The 23932-nt window shown below is 44.7% G+C and overlaps 1 long non-coding RNA gene across 1 annotated transcript in view; it reads right to left on the bottom strand.

Annotated features, from left to right (window-relative positions):
• The window catches only part of LOC139084811 (uncharacterized), a 31717-nt gene extending 23656 nt beyond the window's left edge, over positions 1-8061 (bottom strand). The window contains exon 1 of the long non-coding RNA XR_011542588.1: positions 7816-8061. This is a non-coding gene — a long non-coding RNA (uncharacterized lncRNA). The remainder of the gene's footprint in view (positions 1-7815) is intronic.
• Between the last annotated feature and the right edge of the window lie 15871 nt (positions 8062-23932).

The raw sequence follows: 23932 nt of genomic DNA, 5'->3' as shown, positions 1-23932 counted from the left end.
GGAATATGATGACCTCACCAACATACAGAGTGCCAGGCTGAAACAGATGGCCAGACTCTCTTAAATCATCTTGATTGCAAAAGAGATCATCTGTTCCAGTCCTTGGTTGACCTGGGCAGCTTATCAAAGTCATGTTTTCATTGCAAGATGTGATACTCCAAATATGCAAAACCCAGATTGGAACCGAGACATGACATGGAGTTCAAATGGGCCAGTCTCTGCAGAAACTCGAACAGTTTCTATCATACATGCTTTACTTTCAAGGGCTCATAAATAGAAACAAGAATGCATTCCACTAAAGACAGGTGATGTGTCTCAAACAGCTTGTAGGGGAAAAAAGCGAGCATGGCGGGGGGGAATTTTGTTGGCAAAAATTCTAACTGCCCAGGAAAGGAGAGGAACCCCACTCCCAAAGAAGGCATCTGTATGGAATATTTGAAACTTGAACCATTGACATTATAATCTTACCACATAGTGTAAATATCTAAAAGGGGAGAATTATAATTATTCTAACATGATACAGCTTTCAGCCTAATTTCAGTCTGAGGTATGACTCCAAGACAACAGATTGCCCTGTGGTTTGTGGAACACCCATCTGCTGCCGTCACATACTCTAACCCGGCAGGGCCAGGAGGGGCTGGCTGCTCCCATCGCACCAAGATGAAAGTGGCTGGCTCAGTGGCTCTGGTTTGGTAATTAGACCCTTCATTACAGCTCTCAAAAGTCAAGCCAGGCCCAGCAACTTTCTTTGATAGTAAAGTATTCTACCTTTTTCCAGACACTGACACTAACCTAAGGTGTAACGTTTATAGTAACACAAGTATAAAATACGGGCACTGAAGATCAGAGAAAATTTGTAAAATAGTACATACCTATGATCTGAAAGACAGTGAGACAGCCTCCAAATATATACACATGGATGAATGAATGGACCCCAGGGTACCACGTCATCATCGACATGAAGGAGACATGGATAAGAAGGAAGAGTGTTTAAAATATATATTATATATAAAGTACATGTAAATAAAATATAAATGTGGAATATATATTAAGTATATTTTTAAACACTCCTTTTCCTTTCTATCCAGGTCTCCTTGAAGTCCATGTGGATGCAGAATCCTACGGTCCCCCCATTCATCCATCCCCCCTTTCTCCTGTCCTTCCACAATCAAATAGGGAAGAAAAGATCATAAACAGAGAGCACAGCATTTGTGGCATTTTAGTTTAAGGATGTGGGCAGTGGTACAAAAGGGTAACTATTTCTAAGACTGCATCTCCACACACAGGGGCAGAACAGTTCCAACAACGATCCCAGCTGTCTCTTTCAATCAAACCAAGCGTGGTGATCGGTCCGTACCCCAGTGGGATTGGAACATCTAATCCTTCCCGCTCTCCAGGGCTGTGTAGAGAGAAACCATCGATCTGTCTGACCAAAAGCTACAGCCAGAGTAATTCTTGGAATTTTCCTATCGCAATTCTCTTAAGAAGCAGTTTCAAAAGGGTGGCAATGGCAAATTGAATGAAAGTTTGGACGGGTCTCTGGGCCAGTGAAAGTAACTTATAGTCAGAAAACGTTTTCTTTAATTTCACATTTTTTTAGATTTTTTTTTTTTTACTGATTATTAAAGTAATCCAGCTCATTCAGAAAGTACAGCAAAGCACAAAGAAAAAAGAATCACCAACAGCCCTCCTCTCACCCCCACTGTGAACAACTTTTCAACCTAAGAGGCGGAGCTAAATGAACCTTCCACAACTACAAACGTCCTAAAGCCTTCTGGTGTCTGCCATTCATCCCGAGAGTTTCTCATCCATGGTCCCAAAGCCAGTGTTGACACTTCCGACGCCAGCCTTAGACTTGGGCAGAATTGGGAACCCCTGTAAAGTGAAAGTTCAGGGTCCTTAAGGAGGCTTCTGCCCAGAAATGCTCTTTTCCAATCTGCTCCCCAGAACCAGAACTCAGGAAACAGTACTTGTTATTTCACAGTTAAATTTGGCTAAATGTAAACACCCATTGCCTTAAACTCATTCACCCTAAAACGTAAGGAAGGACTGTTTGATGTCTCCAGAAGGAGAAAGGGAGACACCCCAGAATTCCAGGCATCTGAGTTAGAAACGGTGCCATGAAAGACAGTCCGCACTCAGAATGAGCCACTCTAAGTCACGCGGTCCTTCTTGTTAGTGACTCTTTAAAAGCCTCCATGGGCCCTGTCATAACTTTAAATACAGCTGTTCTTTGAATAAAAGCCACCTAAGGGGTGCTTGTCCTCCAGCAAAATGGCACTATGGCAACTCTGTCACCTGGGAAAGTTGGTGTGGGGGATCAGAATTGGCCACTCCAAAACGCATCTCTTTGGTTAAGGACTAGAGACTGTGAAAGAAACTTTGACCTTCCCCCTAACTGCCTAAAAGAATTTAAGATACAAGCCCTGTCCCCAGGACAGGCCATCACCATAGATAACTCTGGGTATCAGTAGACTGTGAGGCTCCTTGCTAAGCCCACTCTTTTTTTTTTAAAGATTAGCCCTGAGCTGACGTCTGTTGCCAATCTTCTTTCTTTCTTTTTTCTTCTTCTTCTTCTTCTCCCCAAAGCCCCCCCAGTACATAGTTGTATATTCTAGTTGTAAGTCAAGTCTTTCTACTTCTGCCATGTGGGACGCCGCCTCAGCATGGCTTGATGAGTTCTGCCAGGTCCACGCTGTGGATCCAAACCTGTGAAACCCTGGGCCGCCAAAGTGGAGCTAGGGAACTTAACCACTCGGCCACTCTTATCAGAGTTCTCTCTACAAAACGTGTGCTTTTCCCTCTCCACATGAATTGCCTCCCTCCCCTTCTAAGTCCCAAACCACTACCTTCAACACCCTCCTTTGTCTTTAGCTGAAGACGATATTTAAGGTGACAACTTCAGCCATTCTGGCAAGTTACTCAGTTTTCCTGGGTTTCTCCCATGTATACATGTTACTAAACTTTGTTGGTTTTCTCCTGTTATTCTGTCTCATGTCAATTTAATTCTGAGACCAGCCAGAAGGACCCAGAGGGGAGAGGAATTGTCTTTCTCCCCTACACTGGCCTAGCACACAAAAGTCAGATCACAGACATCAATTCTTTTCTACCTTCTTTTCCTTTGAAAACAGGTCTTTCTCTCATGTTTCCTAACTGTTAAAATTCATTTAAAATAGCAGAGAGCCTATCAGGTCAAGCTGTCAGTTTCACATGAGAATGTCTCATCTTTCCACAAGCGTGCAGTCTTCTCACAGTTTGTTTTCGTGTCTGAATTAGACATAGCTTTGGGGTCATTGAACCCCAAATTGATTAAATCTCTTAAACTGTCTTTGAGAAAGAATCACCCTGTGTATTTATTAAATAAAACTATTTCGTATCTCTCAGATTCTTTTACAATGAACTAATTCCCTTGTTTCTTAGGAATTCTTTGATGTTCCAAAAGCTTCTGGCACATTTTACATGAGACTTTTCTAGGTTCTTCTTCCTTAGAAAGAGGAAGTTGACAAAAAGGCTCAAACATTTATTTTAGTTCCCAGAATTGAGATGGGAAATGTCTAATGTGTTCTAAAAATAGTAAAAGCCCTTCAACATTGAATTTGGTCTTTACCAAAAGATTTGATGAATTTAAATTTAGTCTGAAATTTGTCCAAAACCCACCTAGTTGGGTTTGGAGGCATCTTCATGCTCATTAATATTCTTGGCTCGGAAAATATTAAACCTGGAAAATTGCTTTATTTCTGTTCCTTGACAGTATAAATAATTATGATAACAACAAACATCTTTGACAATGAAAGCTCACTATTCATTGAACCACTCTATTCCCTCTTTTATAATAGGAATTGGCATATTATAGTCTATGGGCCATATCCACCTTGTTGCCTGTTTTTTTAAAAATATAATTTATTGAGGTGAAATCTGTATAACATAAAATTAACTGTTTTAAAGTGAACGATTCAGTGGCATTTAGTACATTCACAGTGTTCTGCAATCACTTCTATCTAGTTCCAAAACATTTCCATCATTCCAAAGTCAAACCCTGTAGCCGTTAAGCAATTTCTCCCCATTCCCTCCTCCCCCCAGCCCCTGGCAACTACCCATTTGTGTTCTGTCTCTACAGGTTTATCTATTCTGGATCCTTCATGTAAATGAAATCATACAATATGTAGCCTTTTGTGTCTGGCTTCTTTCACTTAGCGTAATGGTTTGGAGGCTCATCCATGCTGTAGCATATGTCAGTGCTTCTCTCCCTTTTATGACTGAAGAATATTCTATTGGATATGTGTACAGCAAGTTGTTTATCCATTGATGGATATTTGGGCTACTTATGCCTTTTAGCGATCGTGATAGTGCTGCTGTGAACATGTGTGTACATGTACTTAAGCCCCTGTTTTCAGCTCTTTGGGGTGTATGCCTAGAAGTAGCATTGCTGGGTGATGTGGTGGTTCTCTGTTCAACTTTCTGAGGAACTGCCAGACTGCTCTCCACAGCAGCTGCACCATTTTACATTCCTATCAGCAATTGGAAGTATGCAACTTCCACCTTCTCTACATCCTCACCAACACTTGTTTTCTGTTTCTTTCTCTTTTTGTTACAACCATCCTTGTGTCATCACTTCTTTTTGTGAATAAAGTTTTATTGGAACATAGCCATTCCCATTCATTTACATGTCTGTGATACTTCCGCCACAATGACAGAGACTGTATGGACCATACTTAAAATATTTACTATCTGGCCCTTTAAGAAAAAGTTTGCTGAACTCTGTATTAGAAGATTAGCCCTTCTTTTTTTCTTTGTCACTTTATTTCACAAGTCCCCAAAATAAGACCAAATAACGTTGTCGCAACCTTGTGTGAGTTAGCTTATTTTAGTCTTAAATTTCCTTATCTATAAAAAGAAAGAGTAGAACTAGTTGGTTTCCAAGTTTTCCTTTGGAACTTTATAATAATCTGAAAAACTATGATATTTCCAAAACGGGTAATTAATTTTCAGTTTATACTTTCTTATGTTGTCTGTAAATTGCTTAGCTTTCTTCCGGCTTAAACTAATGGTTTCCTCCATGTGCTCTATTTATCATACAAGCACAGAACAGTAGCTAATTCCTAGCTCATGTTCGTTCTCTGTACACTTGCAATGATTAGGTGGGATTGTCTAGCAAGGTGAGAACAGAAGATCAAGTGGAAATTCCTGGCTCCTCTAATGAGGAGAAAAGGAAACCTTTTAAAACCGAATGGCATCATTGATGGTTTCTAAAATATACAGCTGAAAGGGATTCCTCTTTCTCCAGCTCTTCAATCTGGGGAGGAGATTCCAGGAAGAAAATTAAGAGAGGGAGAGAGGTAGAATAGATCATTTACTGGTACCTCACTAAAGGAATGCTGAAGTTGGACACTCATGTTAATAAGCCATGCTCCCCATTAGGAGGCCACGAGGATGAGCAAGATACTTAGAAGCTACCTCGATCTGAACATGTCTGCCAAGCGTTGGGTGTTGACGAGGCCCTAGGGAATTGTAACCCAGCCCCTCATTTTCATAATGAAGAAACAGAGGTTATGCCTGGTCCATATTTGCCGGGGGAACTAGTTGCAGAACATGGATGAGACCTGGGTGTCCTGACTCCAGTCCAGTGAAAGGAGATACCAGGGGTATCAGGAGAGAAAAGCAGATGTTTTGACCCACTTGAGCAGCTGTAACTCATCAAGGTGAAAGTATAGGGCAGCCAGCAGGAAAGACTGGTGCTCTGCTAGTTTGACCATTCTGACACCCAAACAAATATTGCCTGCCGCGGTCAGGAAAGACCCACCTGGTCCACAGGAAACTGTAAAATACACCTGGGCATTTCTTTCCTTGGGCCTCCAAGATGGATTGAATGAAGCCACACCATGAACTGAGCACTGTGTGATGGTTTACTCAGCAAATGGCTGCCGGGGTAATTGGTGAACAAACCACACACACTCTGGAGAGGGCTCAGGCCGGCCGTGTCCATCCCTCCACACTAGGAATGGGGGACAGGGGGTGTGTTCTCGAACAAGTGTGAGGAATCTGACCCAAGTGGAACGACTTCTGTCATCAGCAGGTTCTGCCGGTGTAGCCCCTTGGTCCCATCAGAGTTGGGGGAATTGCTACTTGACATGAGGCTCTTATTATTGCGGAACAACTCTTCTGAAACTGCTCAAAGTTCATCTTTTTTCCAGCTTTATTAAGGTATGATTGATAAATAAAAATTGTATTCATTTACGTTGTATAACATGACCTTTTTTTTTAAGACATACGGTGTTATTTGATATATGTGTCCATTGTGAAATGATACCAAAATCAACTTAATTAACACATGCATCACCTCACATAGTTACCTTTTTTTTTTTTCCAAGTTCAGTTTTAAAATCCACGGTCACCTGCTCCCTATTTCGTGCACCTGAATCTCTTGCCGGTTCCAACTGCTTCCTCCCTACCCTTTTGCTCAGGCTGCTTCCCCAGCTGGAAGGCACAGGTCCTATACTTTGGCCAACTGCTACAAACCTCTCAAGATCCAACTCGGGTACCACCTCCTCCGGGAAGCCTTTCCCGACCCCATCCTTTGCCCGTCTCCCTTTACCACAGCATGGCCCGTTCTCTAACACGCGGAGCTGGTCACTGGTCTGTGGACACGCACTGGCTCTTCCACCTCCGCTTCCCTGCAGGTAGTTCCCCGCCGGCTCCCGGCAGGCGCTCAGCGAGGGAAGGGATGGAGGAAGGAACGGACGAGGTGCCTTCCGCAGAGCCGAGCGCCTGGGCACTTACTCGGGGTCTCAGAAGTCCCTTACCTTCCGTGGGAGGACCGCCTCTGCTCCGAGCGCTCCCCGCGCCCAGCCCGGCTCTCAGGCTTCAGCGCCCTCCCTGCCCAGGGTCCGGGAGGGAACTTCCCTGTGGGTGCTTTTGGCAGAGCAGAGTTTTATCCCCCTTACACTGCGGGAGTGCGAGCCAGAGCTGTCCTCCTCCGGCTTTTCCGCCCTCCCTTAAAGGGTCGCCACCTGCCCAGCCTCTCAACTAGAAACAGGGCCTGATTCTTTCCCTGAGTCTTCACGCTTGCCAGTCACCAAATCCTGACGATGCCACCGCAACACTTTTCAATTCTGCCTCTGTCACCTGCCATAGAGGGGACCCCGGACACGGAGATGAACTGGAGAGACAGCCCCCTGACTGCTCGTCCTCCTTAAATCTATCCGCACACCGCAGCAGCATCTGAACTACTGCCCGAGCGAACGAGCTTCTTACAAACCGGTCGGACCACATCCCTGCCCTCCTTCACGGCTCCCTGGCCCCCGGGCCCTGGGACATTGCAGCCCCCGCCGTCCCCCAGCGCTGCGCGGGCCCTTCCCCGCGGCCCCACGTCCTCCCGGGCGCCCTGTGCGTGTGCTCCCCTGACCTTCTCACCGCTTTCGCGACTCTGGGCCTCTGCGTTTGGGGTCGTCCCTATTTCTCCCTTCCTCGCGCCGCTCGAACTCCTCCCCAGCTCGAACACGGCTGCCCCGCGGAGCTCTCCCCAGCGCCCCCGCAGACCCAGCCGCCCCATCCTGCTGCCGCGCTCCGCGCCTCCATCACCGCTCCATCCCCACTGTTCCGCGGGAAGCCCTCGGGGCGGGGCCGCGCCTCAGACCCCTCCGTGTCCCGACGGCCGTACAGCGGTCGGCAAGAGGAACGCCTCTGCCAGGCATGTAGAGGGCAGCGGGGCAGGACTGCTGCAGAGGTGAAGGGAGCACGAGGGACAGACAGGAGCGCAGAGAGAGGGGCAAGCACCGCGTCCTGGCTGAGAGGATAACGCAAACGCTGAATACCTACATTACACCAGCCGAGGGTCAGCCCCATGTCCCGCTGATTTTCGCATGCAACAACCCTGTGTCAAGCTGATCTCGTGGTGTTCGCTGAGAGGGGTGAGGAGAGGGTCGGATGACGCCAGCAGCTGGAAGGGAGGGGGAGAAGGGACACACAGTTACTGCCCTCCTGGTCCTGCTCTGCTGGGCAGCTATCACCAAGCAGGAGCCCTGTCCCACTCTGGCAGGACACATGAGTGTCCCCTTCCTCTCCAACCCCTTGTAGGAGGCATCATGGTATAATGGGAGAAGCAGGGGCCTTAGAGCCATAGAGACCTGGGTTCAAAACCCAGCTCAGCTGTTGCTAGCTGTGTGATCGCATGCAAGTTACTTAACCCCTCTGATCTTCAGACTACTCTCCTGAAAAATAGGAATTTTAAAAAACCAAAACTTACTCCACAGGATTATTCATTCCTAGAACAAATTTTTTTTGAGTCCTCATTTGTATTATTTCTGATCTAGTCAATGGGAATATAGTAGCTTCATATATAATAAGTACTTAAATATTAGCTTCTTTCTTTTCTGCTATTCATTCCCTAATCGAAAGCACAGAATCCTTAGAGAAATCCCCTCCTTTTTTCCTCTTCTCTAGTGCACATTGTTTTGTCCTCCAAGTAAAGATCACCTAATAACAAGAGTAACACCTAACACCAGGTACTTACTACCTGCTAGGCACTATTTGCAGTACTTACATACTTTACTAATTCAATGCTCACAACAACACAAAGAGATTGATTTTACAAATAAGGAAAAGGAAGCACAGAGAAGCTAAGGGATTTGTCATGGTCACACAGCCAGTAAATTATGGAGCTGCGATTTGCACCAGGGCTCCTGGGTTCGAGTCCACAGCCTGAGCCAATACGTTAGAGATCGTATAGTTCAGGCCCTCTGCGTGATAGCGTGTCTTCACAGCTGTCTCTCTTCCCCCATCCCTCCTTGTCTTTTCTCTTCTCCTCTCTTCTGTTCTTTTCCTCTCAGCTGAAGAAACTGAAGGCTACTTTGGACAGGGTTAGGTGACAGGCTCAAAGTTACACAACTCCTGTGGCCTTTATCCTCCATTCCCGGGCCCTTCCTCTGACACTGTGCAACAGTAGACAATCAGTGTGAAGGCAAACAGCTGAAATTAATTACAATTTTGAGTAAATAATTTATATAACTTTATACTCCCCGTTGTGACAACCATTTGAAGGTATCAGATGTAATGGTAAAAAGATTCCCATTAGATACCATTATGCTTCTTTTAGTTTAATTAATCCCAATCTGAAATGCACTCTTTGTTTTTGCTAGCCTTGTTTGAATTTCTGCCCCCACAAATATTTGTGCTGTTGTTTTAGTTTCAATTAGCTTCTGGTGTTTTCCTTGGACTGGTTTTTGTGATGGAATGGGGGTGGAGTGTTTACAGTCTGACCTGTCATCTGTGAAGCTTTGCCTCCCCAAACCACCACGGCCACAGCTCAGAGACGACAACGAAGTACAGTCAAAACAAGCCCAGGGCGCTGGGGAGCCTGGGAGCACTGGCCCCGCTGCAGACTCACTCTGAAGCCCAAGCCACCCGGAGGCAGTCGTCACACGGAGGAGCATTGCACACAAGGCCTCCACGGAATTTCCAGAACTTTGCCCTTGAACTGACATGAGGTCACCAGAATCTAGAACCTAATTCCAGGAAGAATACTTTCTGGTATCAAGGAGGTACTCAACCCAGAAGAGATAAGAAAGTCAATAGGTGCCATTGAGAAATTGGGGCATAAGTTTACAGAGGGTGGTGTAGGTGATAAACGAGACACTGGAGGCAGAACACTATTTGCAGACAGAAGAATTTCCCAGCTCACCTGTATGAGTCAATGAACTCCTCTGAGTTTTGATTTCCTCATCTGTAGAAAAAGGAGATACTAATACTTGGCTTGCTGACCACCCAGGGATCAAATGAGGAAATTAGGTACATGAGATCAATCTGAAAACTGCAAAGTACTCTAGAAATACGATGAATTATATTACTGCTATTCCGTAACTCGTATATAAAGAAAGTGGAGTTTCACTGGAATAACATATATAACAGTGATTTCCACTGAAATGCACCAGAAAGAATGATGCAACTCATTGTGAGACTTTTATTGCATTTTTAAACCTGGGAGAGACAGCTTTGCACACATAACAAAACACAGCAAGAAAGTGTCAGACAGGGACTGCACGCCTGCACCAGCCTAAGTGTTCCAGACACACTGGGAAGGATGAGGCAGGTGAGACGTGCAGCCTGGAAGAGTCAACTCCTCTGTGTGGACAAGGGAGCAGGCACAGCCACTGGGCTGCCGCCCCAGGGTAAGGGGTACTCAAGCCCCAGGCAGATGTTAGAGACTGCTGTGGACTGAATTGCGTCCCCCAAAAGCATGTGTTGAGGCCGTAACCCCCAATGTGACAATGTTTAGAAATAGGGCTTTTAGGAGGTAAAGTGAAATGAGGGTGTAAGGACGGGGCCCTGATCCAATGGGATTGGTGGCATTATCCAAAGAAGAAGAGCTCGTCCTGGCCTTCTCCCTCTCTCCCCTCTCTACCTCCCCCTCAGAGGGAAGGCCACGTGAGGACAAAGTAGCCATCTGCAAGCCAGGAAGATGGCTCCCACCATAAGCCAATCCTGCTGGAACCTGGATCTTGGACTTTCCAGCCTTCAGAACTGTGAGAAAATTAATTTCCGTTGTTTATGCCACCAGTCTGTGGTATTTTGTTATGACAGCCAAGAAGACTGAGACATGGACAACGTACTCATTTTTGTTTTACAGCTCAGTTTCATTCCCACAGTGCAGAGGCTAAAAGCTCACGTGTTGGATTTTCACCACCAGAGATCATATCCTGCCTCTCACATTTCTTGGCTATGGAAATCTGAGAAACTTAAAAAATCTCCAACTCCCAGTTTTCTCATCTATAAAATGGGAATAATAATAGTAATAACAGCATCTACCTTGGGCTTGCTGTAAAGAAATGCAGCAGCCAGCATAGTGCTGGCACTTAGTAAGTGCCCAGTTAATGTTAACTGTCACCATCAATCCTAGAAAAAGTCCGGTATTAAGCACAAAATACTCTGCAACCAAGTTAAAGCTAGATCTCCCATTGCTGAGTCAACCCCGCACTCTCCACCCGCCAATTAGCTGTCTATTGATCTGTAAAGCCAGTTGACTGAGTATTTATCAGACAGAGTGAGGGGAGGAAAAGGTATGAGAAGAGAATGACAATACAATTCATTTAAAGAAATCCAATTCAGTAAGTCCTTTCACTCAAGACAGGTGAGGCATTGTGACAGGACACGGAAAGGGATTATTTCTGCAAATGTGCTCAGTGCTTCACCAAGGGAGCCTGGCATCCTTGCTCCTATAGTGTGTGAAGGAGACGTGAATCGAGGCTTGCGCAGGGCAGGCCCTTCCCAGATTGGGGTATGGGTGACCCTGGGCGATGCCAAGGGCATTGAGGCCGCAGGAAAAAATAAGGTCCAGCTTCCCGGAGCACCGATTTTATGAAGCAGAATGCAAACATTTACATCATTTTTTTAAAGATAAAATACGATACTTCAAAGAGCTTTCCGGTGTGCCACATTCTGTTTGCAGCTGCCTCCAGCCTGGCAGGGGCTGTGAGCTCCGCTCTGCCGGGTGCTCTGGGGTGGGGGGAGCCCCGGACCAGGAGGCAGCTGCCACGCCTGCCGCTGCTTCCCCCGCTTCTCCCAGCAGCCGCCAGCAGCCCTGTCCTTTCCTGCACGGGGATCCTTGTAAACCAAAGGGCACAGCCCACCCTCCCCGAGGAAACACCTTCAACACCTCCCTCGGGCCTAAGGAGCGAAGTCCACCTTCCCTTAACTTGGCACAAGGCCGCTCACGGCCTGACTCCGACAGCCTTTTAAGCCTCTGAGGTCTGTGCTCCCACACCCCACTCCCGGCTCACTCCAGTCCCCGGTTCTCCACCTCGATGCCGATGCCGCCCTCCGCCCTCTGCCATCTGCCCCACTCCCCGGGCTGCTCCGCCCCCAAAACCTCGCTCATCCCCGAGGCCACACCCCAAGTCCCTAGAAGCTGCGAGCGCCTCCCCGCCCCCACGGCGCTCGGCCGCCCAGAAGGTGACCGCGCGGGGCACTGTCCGTGTTTAACCACCAGGAGCGACTGGCTTCCCAAGTTAGTATTTAACAGTATGTGCTGACTACAAATTTGTCCTCATTCGCTTTTCTAGTTTGCAGAGAGAGTTTCCTCACGAAATTGAACTGCTCTTTTAAAACGAAATCTCAGCACATTTTCTTATTTCCGAACAGAATTAAAACAGGAAGTGAGAATCTAAAGTGTGCTCCACTGTGACAAAAGTCACATTACGAAACCCGTGTCCTCATCTCTTCAGCGTCTCGGTGTCCTGGGGCCAGAGCGACGGTCCAGGGCTCCCAGTGCGCAGCCCTTGAAATTCACAGGAGGTTCTGGCTGCGTTGATTTCACGCCCGGCGGGACGTCCTCGTGTTTTCAACGCCAAGAAGGCCCTGTGGACTCTCAGTCAGATCGTGGGAAGACAGGGGCTGCAGAGAGCCAGGCTCGGGGCCAGCTGGAGCTTAGAAGACACAAAAGTGTTTCCTTCATTAAAAAAAAAAAGTCTTTTGTGGAGGAAGTCCTGGTCCCCAAGCAAGTTCTAGCTTCACTGAAACAGCTGAGCTAAGCTTGCCAGGCTTCCAGAAAGAGGGAGAAGGGAGCTGCCTGTCTCCTTTGCGCACCAGGCAGAGGGAATCACAATGAATTCTGTTTGTCTTATAAATGACAAACCAAACTACTTGCTTTTACCCCAATTTATCGGTTAATGCAAAATTGCTGTCAGGACATCACGGATTCCCCGACACTGCTGCTGCTTCTGGTTTTGTCTGAGCTTGTTCATTTCTTTATTTTGTTGTTGTTTTGCTCTTCCCACACTGGCAGTGAGCAATGATCAATAAACTAAGGAACAGAGAAAAGGAAGTCAACAAACCATCCTGGGAACACAGGAGTGTGCCAAAGCAGGCAGAGAAAGGCTTTGAGACCAGAGCTGTTTTCTCCCGTTCTTATAAATATGCTAATACTTTGTCCTGTCCCGAGCTCTATAATGGCTCATTCATTTTGTTGTTGTTTTTGGTTCGTCCATTCATCTAACGGTTATTGAGCTGTTGCTGTATTGAAAATCATCCATTAACACAGCCTTAGTGGTTCTTAAACTTGAGCGTATCACAGTCGCCCCAGGACTCGCTAAAATACAGATTGCTGGGCCAGGACCCCTGACTTTCCCAAGGTGTAGCGATGGGGTGAGGCCCTGGAATTTGCGTTTCTTAAAAATTCCCGGGTGGTGCAGATCTTACCAGCCCTAGGCGCACGCTCTGAGAAGCACCGCCTGAAGATATCTAGCACCAAATCCTTCAAATGCCCAGAATTTAGAAGCAGCTCAATATGTATTCATTAAACTGAATTGATGCCACTTGGAGAAAATCCTGGACTCTGAGATAACAGATCAGCTTCTTCAAATATTTACGTTTTCCCAGCTGCGACAGAAACACAAGTGTGCAAGAACAACATTATAGAGCAGGCGCTTTCATTTATAGATCAAATATCGGGCTGAGAACAGAGTATTTTGCAGCTGACTTATTGGTGGCCTGACATGGACGTGGACATGTTGGGGATTATTAAGAAAAATAGGAAAACCATTGTATCATCTTTACCACGTGCCCCTGCAATCCGTCCTTCTTTTCCTCCTTCCCTCATCCTCCTCTTCCCACCTCCCTGACTTCCTCCTTCCCCTCCGTCTCTACAAGGTTACCAGTTAGTATTTGTACAAATACTTTGAGTTCTTTGGAAGAGAGAGACTGTATCATTGCCAAACGAAATAAATAATTTCTCTTTGTTCTTGAAGAAGGTAAGACAGGGCAATACTATCAACCAAAAAAATATTGTCTTCTTTATAACATCCTGCTTATCAAACTTTAGGGTAAACAAAAAGCCTTATTTTTTTGTATGACCTCGAAGTCCAAAGTCTAAGGTGATTTGTGGAGTGGGTTTGCTGGTTGGCTGTTTTAAATCACACTTTAAATTTCTAACAGTGCTTTTTTTCCTATAGATAGCATCATATCAATGGCCTCTTGTGTTCTTGGGATCTCTCACTATTGTCAAGTTATTTTATTGCTGTTCACCAAGTGGCAAACCTGGAGAAACATCAGGTCTATGGGCTTGTAATTTAGTTTTTGTCCCTTCTTAGTTATCTTGCAGCAAGAAAAGTAACTTTATAATTCCTACAACTTTATATGGATGAGCCATTAACTTGTTTGTCTTTAATATTACCATTCCAGGTAAGAATTTACTGCACCTTTTCAGGTACTGTGTCTCTCATACGTCAGTCTGGTTCTTTTTTTAGTGTTTTGGTGACTTTTTAAAAGCTTTCTTTTTATTAATCTTTAGAAGATAAACAACCTGTATAAGCATCCTGGGGGAAAAAGCAATAAAAGCACCTGATGAAATGTCTAGTAGCAGATCTTTTTAATCTACCTGGGGGGCTGGAATTTGCCACTCCAAGATATGTGTCTTTGGCATGAGGATTATTTTGGGCTTGTTACCTTTTTTTTTTTAAAGATTGGCGGCTGAGCTAACAACTGTTGCCAATCTTCTTCTTTTTTTTAAAGATTTTATTTTTTCCTTTTTCTCCCCAAAGCCCCCCAGTACATAGTTGTATATTCTTCGTTGTGGGTCCTTCTAGTTGTGGCATGTGGGACGCCGCCCCAGCGTGGCCTGATGAGTAGTGCCATGTCTGCACCCAGGATTCGAACCAACGAAACACTGGGCCGCTTGCAGCAGAGTGCGCGAACCTAACCACTCGGCCACGGGGCCAGCCCCCAATCTTCTTCTTTTTTTTTCCTGCTTTCTCTCCCCAAATACCCCCAGAACATAGCTGTATCTTTTAGTTGTGGGTCCTTCTAGTTGTAGCATATGGGATGCCACCTCAACATGGCCAGACAAGTGGTGCCATGTCCATGGCCAGGATCCGAACCAGTGAAACCCTGGGCCACTGAAGTGGAGCGTGTGAACTTAACCACTCGGCCACAGGGCCAGCCCCTGGGCTGGTTACTTTTAGAAACTGCGGACAGGAAAGAAACTCTGAAAAGTAGAATTTACTTACCCTTTGTTAAGTGACATTTACATTGTAAAGGAAATCTCCATCTGTAAAGGTGTCTCCTTCTCTGTACCAGGAAGAAGGAGGGATGACCTTATCTCTAGAAATTCTTATCAATGTGGAAGGCAAGGAGTTAAATCTGTATAATAACCTTATTCTTGTTTACTCTGCTTTTCTGGTAATCTCCCATAACTGACTTCCCCCACCCCCAACATCCTCCTTTGTTTACCTGAGGGTGGTATTTAAGGGGAGAGCTTCCACCATTTTGGTGAGTTGCTCAGGTTGCCTGAGCATCTCCCATGTATACATGTTATAAAGCTTTGTTTAATTTTCTCCTGTTATTCTGTCTCATGTGAACTTAATTCGTTGTCCTGCCAGAAGGACCCAGAGCGGGTAGAGGAAATGTCTTCCTCCCCTACGCCTCCATATCAGAATTAGACATCACAGTTTAACTACAAAAGCTCTAAATTTTAACCTTAGGTTTGGCCTTGTATATAAGGAGAGGCCAACAATATAAATTGAAGCTGTCCTGTCTCTCATTAGACAGCACAAATAATTTAGAGAGTGGCCATCAACCTGTAGGGAGGAAGAACGATCCCTCTCCCCTCCAGGTCCTTCTGGATGGTCTAAGAATTAAATTGACTTGAAACAGAATAATAGGAGAAAATCAAACAAAATTCTTTAAACATTTTTTTTATTGGGGTCAAAATAGTTTATAACATTGTGAAATTTCAGTTGTACCTTAATATTTGTCAGATGCCATATAAATGTTCCCCTGTATCCTTGTGTCCACCCTTCCCTACCCCTTACCCCAGTAACCACGAAATTGTTCTCTTTGTCTGTAATTTTTTTTATATTCCACATAGGAGTGAAATCATAGGGTGTTTGTCTTTCTCTGTCTGGCTTATTTCACTTAACATGATGCCCTCAAGGTCCATCCATGTGGCTGCGAATGGGACGATTATGTCTTTTTTATGGCTAAGTAGTATTCCATTGTATGTATATACCACATCTTCTTTATCCATTCATCAGTCGATGGGCATTTGGGTTGCTTCCATGTCTTGGCTATTGTGAATAATGCTACGGTGAACATAGGGGTGCATAAGTCTCTTTGTATTGTTGATTTCAAGTTCTCTAGATAAATACCCAGAAGTGGGATAGCTGGGTCATATGGTATTTCTATTTCTAATTTTTTGAGAAATCTCCATACTGTTTTCCATAGTGGCTGCACCAGTTTGCATTCCCACCAGCAGTGGATGAGGGTTCCCTTTTCTCCACATCTTCTCCAACATTTATGGTTTTTTGTCTTGGTGATTACAGCCATTCTAATGGGCATGAGATGATATCTAAGTGTAGTTTTGATTTGCATTTCCCTGATGATTAGTGATGTTGAACATCTTTTCATGTACCTATTTGCCATCTGTATATCTTCTTTGGAAAAATGTCTGTTCATATCCTCTGCCCACTTTTTGATTGGGTTGTTTCAAACAAAATTTAGTAGCACATATACATGGGAGAAACCCAGGAGAACTGAGTAACTTGCCAAAATGGCATAAGCTGCCACCTTAAATACCATCTTCAGCTAAGGACAAAGGAGGATGTTGGAGGTTGTTGTTTGGGACTTCAAAGGGGAGGAAGGCAATTTACATGATGATGGAAAAGCAAATGTTTGATAAACAAATGTTTGCTGGGCCATCTGTAGGCAATGAGACCTGAGAGAGAACTTTGATAAAAATGGGCTTGCTAGTGCCTTCCTGTCCTCCACACCTAGAGTCATCTATGGTGATGGCTCCTTCCTGGGACAGGCCTTCTACCTTAAATTCTTTCAGACAGTTAGGGGCAGGGTCAAAGTTTCTTCCTGAGTCATTTGTTCTTAAAAATAATCAAATCAAAGAGGTACATTTTGGGGTAGCAAATTCTGACCCCCTAAACACCCCTGAGAAGTTTAATGGAAAAGCCACAGGCCTCTGTTTCCTATTCCACAAAATCCAAACCAGAAGCAGAATGGTTTGGAATGAAACCATTTCAAACCACTTGGTTTGAAACCATGGAAAGGTTTGGCATGTGGAAGCCACAGAATGCTATCAGCTCTAGGATCCCTCCAGACTTTGAGGATAGGTAGTAGATGAGATGATTCTAGAAAATTATACAATCTCCCAAGGATCTTCCTTTTCTTAAGGATGATTAACAGATAGAAGGATGATGGAGAGATAGCGTCTTTTTAAAACGGTAACTATTTATTGAGCAGTTAGTACATGCTAGGTACTGGGCTGACTGCTGAATCTATCATATTATTATTTTTTATTGAGATGTAATTCACATACCTGAAAATTGACCCTTTAAAAGTGTACAGTTCAGTGGGTTTCTTTTGTGTGTGTGTGAAGACGATTGACCCTGAGCTAACATCTGTTGCCAATCTGCCTCTTTTTGCTTGAAGAAGATTGTTGCTGAGCTAACATCTGTGCCCATCTTCCTCTATTTCGTATGTGGGACACCGCCAGAGCATGGCCTGACAAGCGGTGCTAGGTCCGCACCCAGGATCCAAACCTGTGAATCCCGGGCTGCCAAAGCGAAGCATGCAAACTTAAGCGCTACACCACAAGGCCAGCCCCAGAGGGTTTCATTACCCATGACCACTATTTAATTCCAAAGATTTTCATCACCCCCCCCAAAAGAAACCCCATACCCACTATCAGTCACTAGATAAAAGTATTTTTAAATCAATTTTCTGTGTAACAATATGCAGACAATGTTGATCTGTTAGCAGCGGTGTAAGAACTCCTTGCAGGAAGAAGCTTGCTTTTGCTGAGGAGATGATTCGATAAGCTCAAGCTGCGAAGTCAGGGGAAGCCACTCTGCCTGACAGAGGAGGGCTTCTCTCCCGCCTCAGGGGAGGAAGATGTGGGAGGGAGAGGCTGAGAGCAGTGGCTGCAGGCAGAGGGGCAAGGAGAAGGGGCTGTGCCAGAGCGCAGATTTTGTTTGGTTCACTGATGTATCCCAAATGTCTGGCACGGTGCCTGGCACGTAGCATGCGCTCCTGAAATGTATGCTGGCTAATGTAATTCTATATTTCTCAGATACTGGATTCTATTTGTATCCATATCTATTAGAGTAAGTTTTAAAATCTCCTTGTGTCACCCAGGAAAGTCCCTAAAACATTTTCCACGGCTAATGCTTTGTTTTTAAGTTGTGTTTGCTTACAGGAACCAAGGCAGAACGTTTCCATAAGGCCAAAACACAGAACTGGTCCAAACCAGAAAGGTCCAAGATGGCGATCGGGTGCCCTATGCAAAAGGCGCTGGTGACAAGAGGGGAAGATCCGTGCATGCCCCAAATGCTCCCGCCCCAGCGATGATGCGGAGACCCCTCCCGGCTTCACGTCCCGTAAGAACCCTGCTCACTTTCCTTTTGGGTTGAAGGTGTGGTAGGTCGTGAGCGCTCAGTCTCCCTCTGTGGATCAACGAACAAAGTTTCTGCCCTGCTATTCTGAACCGTCTAGTTCTGTTGGCACAGGCAACCCCGGGCAAAAGGACCCACTTGCGGTCACCCGTCCCCTAGGGCCTGATAACAGTTGTTCAAACCTTCTGTATCTTTGTTGATCTTTTGTGTCCCTGATGGTTTAGTTTCTGAAAGAGTGATGTTTAAGTCTCCCATTCTGATCACGCCATTTGTCAGTTTCTCCATGTGATTCTGATGCTGTTTATTTTCTCGATTTCAAAGGGTATTGTTAGGCTTATCAGTCAGGATTCTAAATGGCCAGCAACAGAAATTGACTTGGCCTGTTTAAGCAGAAAAAGTACCTCCCAGAATTATTGGGAGACATGAACCGCTGGGCTACCCAGCTGGGAGCTGCACATCAAGCCGCAGAAGGGGTCCCGTGAGGAAGCTGCAGCTGTCACTGCAAAGCTATGGGTGCTGCTCCCTGGTGCCTTGAGCAACTCGCAGCGGCTGCTGCTGTGCCCAGCAGAGCCAAAACGCGCCCCAGGAACTCAGCCTTGCTGGAGACCCCAGCCTGCCAGAGAAATTTTGTGGTCTCTGCTTTTCCACGTCAGTGGCTCCCAAACCATGTGAGGCAAAGGTATGTCCATTGGCAGAGCCTACCTAGGTGGTGTGACTTGCCTTGGGGGCCCAGGAGGCTTGGAAAATGACAATAGAGTATTTTGAGCTTCTAGAGTGTGTCGGCACAAAATAACCAATAACCATTCTATAGATAAGAGAAATAAAGTGAGTTTTACTTGAGCCAGAGTGAGGATTATAATCTGAGAAGGGCTTTTCTAGAAAGGAAGAAAGGGTTCCGGAGAAGCGTAGTTTTCAGTACAGTCTTATGCTTTTTTAGAACAAAGAACATATACTAAGAACATCCAGGATGCATTTCCATCAAAGTGCCAAAGGGGTATTCAGTTGCCATTGAGCAGGTCAGCATGACCCTGCTGTTGGGAAAGGGGCCAAGTGGGGCGTTACAAATAGGGCGTAGCAAGGGAGGTATACATTCGTAGTTTAAGAGAGTACATTTTTTAACGATTAAAGCAGATGTACAATATATGTTTGATAGGCCATAAGTCAGGCTTTTTAGTTCAAAACAAATCAGTTTTGAACCCAAATAGTTACCCCTTATACCTCAATATGTGAAAATCTCTTGTCAAGTAGGAGGAAAGAAATCCTTCTAAACAGGAAGTGGGTTAGGATGCTGGGCAGGATAAATGTCTACTCCAGATACATATGAGTTCAGGATTATTGTATCTTCTTGATATGTTTGCTCCTGAACTGTAATATTTTTGCTGTGAGATACTACTTTCCTGAGCTGTGTTTTGGGTTTTTTTAAAGATTTTATTTTTCCTTTTTCTCCCCAAAGCCCCCCAGTACATAGTTGTGTATTTTTCGTTGTGGGTCCTTCTAGTTGTGGCACACGGAACGCCATCTCAGCATGGCCTGATGAGCGGTGCCATGTCCGCGCCCAGGATTTGAACCGGTAAAACCCTGGGCTGCCAAAGCAGAGCACGTGAACTTAACCACTCGGCGTCGGGGCTGGACCCCATGAGCTGTGTTTTTCATGTGCCCTGCAGGGCGAACATTAGACAGGGGGAAAGCCAGAGCTCCCCTTCTCAGTGTTGGACAGGAGTCCCTATCCTGAATCCTTCGCTGGCCTGAAGCCCCACTGCATCTCACTTTGCTTCAAGACCAGTAGGGCAGGGGGAAGGGCTTTCCTTCAGGGAAGAGTTCTTGTTCCCTTGCTTCTAGACTTCCCACACCCAGCTGCTGGCAGGCCAGGCCAGTCCATTTCCTAGAGGACAGGCGCTCCAGACAAGACCATACCGGCTCTTGCAAGGACTAGAGTTCCTTAAAAGGAAGGAATCTACCTACAATCCACTTCTTGGGGTCCCTAAGAAGCAAAGTTTGGTCTGGGGGGAGAGGGGAGTCCATTTCTGAGAGAAGCGAACTTTTAAGGGGAAAGAACACTTTGATTTGGCTACGGGCTGAAGTCTACTTATACCGAGTATAATCCAGGTGCCTAGACTTCAAAACCTGCTTCAGAGTTACAAAAATTTAGAGAAAAATACAGCAAATGCTGTAGAAATGAAGCATCACAGTCTCCTCTGAAGCCCTGGGGAGCCCTCCCTGACCCCACGCTCCTCCCTCCCCGGGAGTCACCACCGTCCTACACACACTGTTTATCATTTCCATGTGTGTTTCAAGATTTGATAGGAATGATAACAGATATATACATTGTTCTGCAACTTGTTTCTCACCTAACATCATGTTTGGGGCCTTTATCCATGTTGATAAATGGAGCTCTGGTTTATTCATCTTAACTGCTATATAGCACTCCTTTGTATGAATATATCACAGGGTTTTTTTTCGTTCTCCTGTTGACGACCATTTAAGTGGTTTCAATATTTTGCCATTACAGGTAATGCTGTAAAAAATAGTCTTGCTTCTATTTCCCTGTGCATGTGTAGAAAAAAATCCCAGGGAATGAATTCCTTGGTTGGAGGGCATGCGTATCTTTAATTACTAGCGATAACCAAGCTGCTTTAGGGACGGTACCATATACACGCTCACCAGTAGTTTGTTTCCATACCCCCGTGTGGTCCCCAACATCTGCGATTGTCAGCCTGCTTCATTTTTCCCAGTCTATCCAATGGGAAGCATCGTCTCCCTGTGGTTTTAATCTGCATTTCTCTGATTCCTGGTGAAGTTGAGCATCTTTGCATATATTTATTTGTCACCCTGAGTTTCTCCTTCCTGAATTGCCTGTTCGTATCATTTGCCCATTTTCTACTGGCTGTTTTATGTTTTAATTGATTTGGAATTTTTCATATATTTTGGATGATCCTTTGTTAATTATAGGCATTACAAAGAGCTTTTTCTAGTCTGTTGCTTATTATTTCTCTTCATTTATAATGTCTTTTGATGGGCAAAAGTTTTTTTTAATGTAATCAAATAGGTAAGAAATTTGGAATAAACACAAAAGATTACTGGGTGTTCTTAATGGAAAATCATGCATTGTTTAGAGCATGTCCTTCCAGGTTATTAGATTTTAGCCACTGATGGTTGTGAGCTATTTTATAGCTTTTAAGTTGCAGATACTGATAGCAAGGCAAAATAATTCTTGTCTCTAGACATGACAATTAATTCTGTCTGGTGGCAATTCGATTGACTCCTGCCTCCATTCCTTAAAGCCCCGGCCCCAACCTCCCTGTGGAAAAAGCCGGTTTCACGTCCATTTGTAAATTTATTTCAACATTCCTTTATTCCACATAAATTTCTGTTTTTCTGATTTCTCCTTTTAACAGTTATAACATCTGCCTGGTTCCCTCATAAACAGTGAAGTAAATAAAATCTGTAACACATGTTCATTTTATATCTGTATGAGAGTCATCATTTTACCTTTTCTGAAAATTTCCTTTAACAAATGTATCAATCTTTTCCATTACAGTTTGCGTTTTTGAGTCTTAAGAAACTATTCCCTCCCCTAAGCTTATAAAGATATTCTCATATATATTCTTCTAGGCCTATCACAGTTTTGTTTTTATTATTTAAGCTATCTGCAATAGATTTTTGCTTATGGTGTGAGATGGTAAAGTAATTTAATGTTTTTCCCTATGGAGAGCCAGTTTTCCTAGCATCGTTTACTAAACCATCCATGTTTCCCCCACTAATTAGTAATTCTATCTTTGTTGTGGAGCAAAACTCCCTCATGCCCACATGTGTTACAGAGGTCCAATTTTTCTGTTTCTGCACCAACGTCACGCTGCCATAATTCCTACAGGATTATAAGAAATCCCGACATCTAGTAGGACAAATCTCCTGCCGTGTTCTTTGTGTTTAAAATTACCATGTCTGTTACTATCTCTTTACTTATCAATTTTAGAATCAGCTTATGAACATCCACAAAACACTCGTTGGGATTTTCATCTAAATTCTATTGCATTCACAGATTACCTTGGGGAGAACTGACTTCTTGAGGATTTTATCTCTTCCCATTCACAAACATGGTAGCTATCTCCATTTGTTTAGATTTCTTAGAAAATTTTTTTCATAGAGTTTTATAGTTTTCTCCACACCAAGTCTTGCATCCCATTTGTTAGTTCAATTCCTAGGTAGCTTGTGGTTTTCTTGCTGTTGTAAATGGTATTTTTCAGATCTTTATTACTGGTATGTAGTAATGTAAAGGATTTTTGATATATTGATATTATGTCCAGCCACCCACATATGTTCTTAAAGTTAGAATTTTAATGTGTGATCCCTCAGCCAATTCTTAGTCCTTCTTGGACACAAGGGACTCATTTTTGTTTTTAAACCTTCCTGTGGAAGATTTTTCAACTCAGTATTTTGCAGTGTCAGGCACATTTCAGACACATTCAATAAATATTTGTTAAATAATGGCCAAAAGAAGGCAGCTTCTTTTGAAGAGCTGTGCATTTCTCTATGATCTGCAAATTCCATATTCAGCTATGTAAGCATAAGAATATGATCTATGTGTCCCCTCACAATTTTATATACGTAAAATCTAGTTAAAATAAATACTGAGAGCAACCCTCAAAGAAGGGAGGTAGGAATGGAATATCACAAACTGATCTCTAGAGGGAAGTGAGAAGAGGGCACTGTTGCTAGGCAACTGACTTCATCCCTGGCAGTTGCTGACCCAGTTCCATAAGGGTCTCCTTTCCCTCCCTCCTCTTCCTCACCCCCTCCTCTTCTCACCTGATGGAGTCAAGAAAAAGACCACCCAGGGGAGTGGGAGTGGGGAGTGAAATGTTTGCTGAGCCGATCTCATGTCTGGGATGAAGCTATGATCCAGCTTCTAAAATGCACATTATAGATCAAGATTTATTTTCCCCTTCTGGAGAAGATATTCTGGCATTAAGTTCAGGTTGTGATATGCTTGCTCAGTGATTGTAGACTTGGATTGTTGAGATCTGAAAGAACCCCAGAGATGCAGTGGCCATGTTTTTGAAACAAATTGTCCCCTGATGAGGAAATCATAACAGAATTTTGAATCAGGTGAGGGCTTTAGGGTAGGAATGATGGGTTCTGCCTTGGTGCTTGAAAGGATCGTGGGATATCCACATCCATATATCTGAGAAGCGTGGGACTGGAGGCTCCCGAACTGTCTGAAGCGAGACCCACATTGACGCGTCGTCAGCATGTGACTGGAGGTCCAAGCCTGGGCAGTAGAGGAATCACCACGGAAGGCTTGTCATGTGAGAAGAGAAGAGGCTGGGCACCGCCTCTTAGAGCAAGGGAAGAGATGCCTGCCAAGGACGCCTATGAGGAGCAGCTGGAGAGGTAGGAGATGAAGGGGAGGAGTGGGGACAGGAGGCACATAGTGTTTTGAGGAGGAAGTGAGAAAGTGCCAAATGCCAAGGAGAGGTCAGGGAAGCTCAGCCAGGCGGACTTAGCACAAGCTGACCACAGGTGACCACGGTGGGTCGGTGAGTTCT

The sequence above is a fragment of the Equus przewalskii genome, chromosome 7, assembly GCF_037783145.1.
Source record: "Equus przewalskii isolate Varuska chromosome 7, EquPr2, whole genome shotgun sequence".
Lineage (NCBI taxonomy): Eukaryota > Metazoa > Chordata > Mammalia > Perissodactyla > Equidae > Equus > Equus przewalskii.
This window is presented reverse-complemented; position numbering and strand designations above follow the sequence as displayed.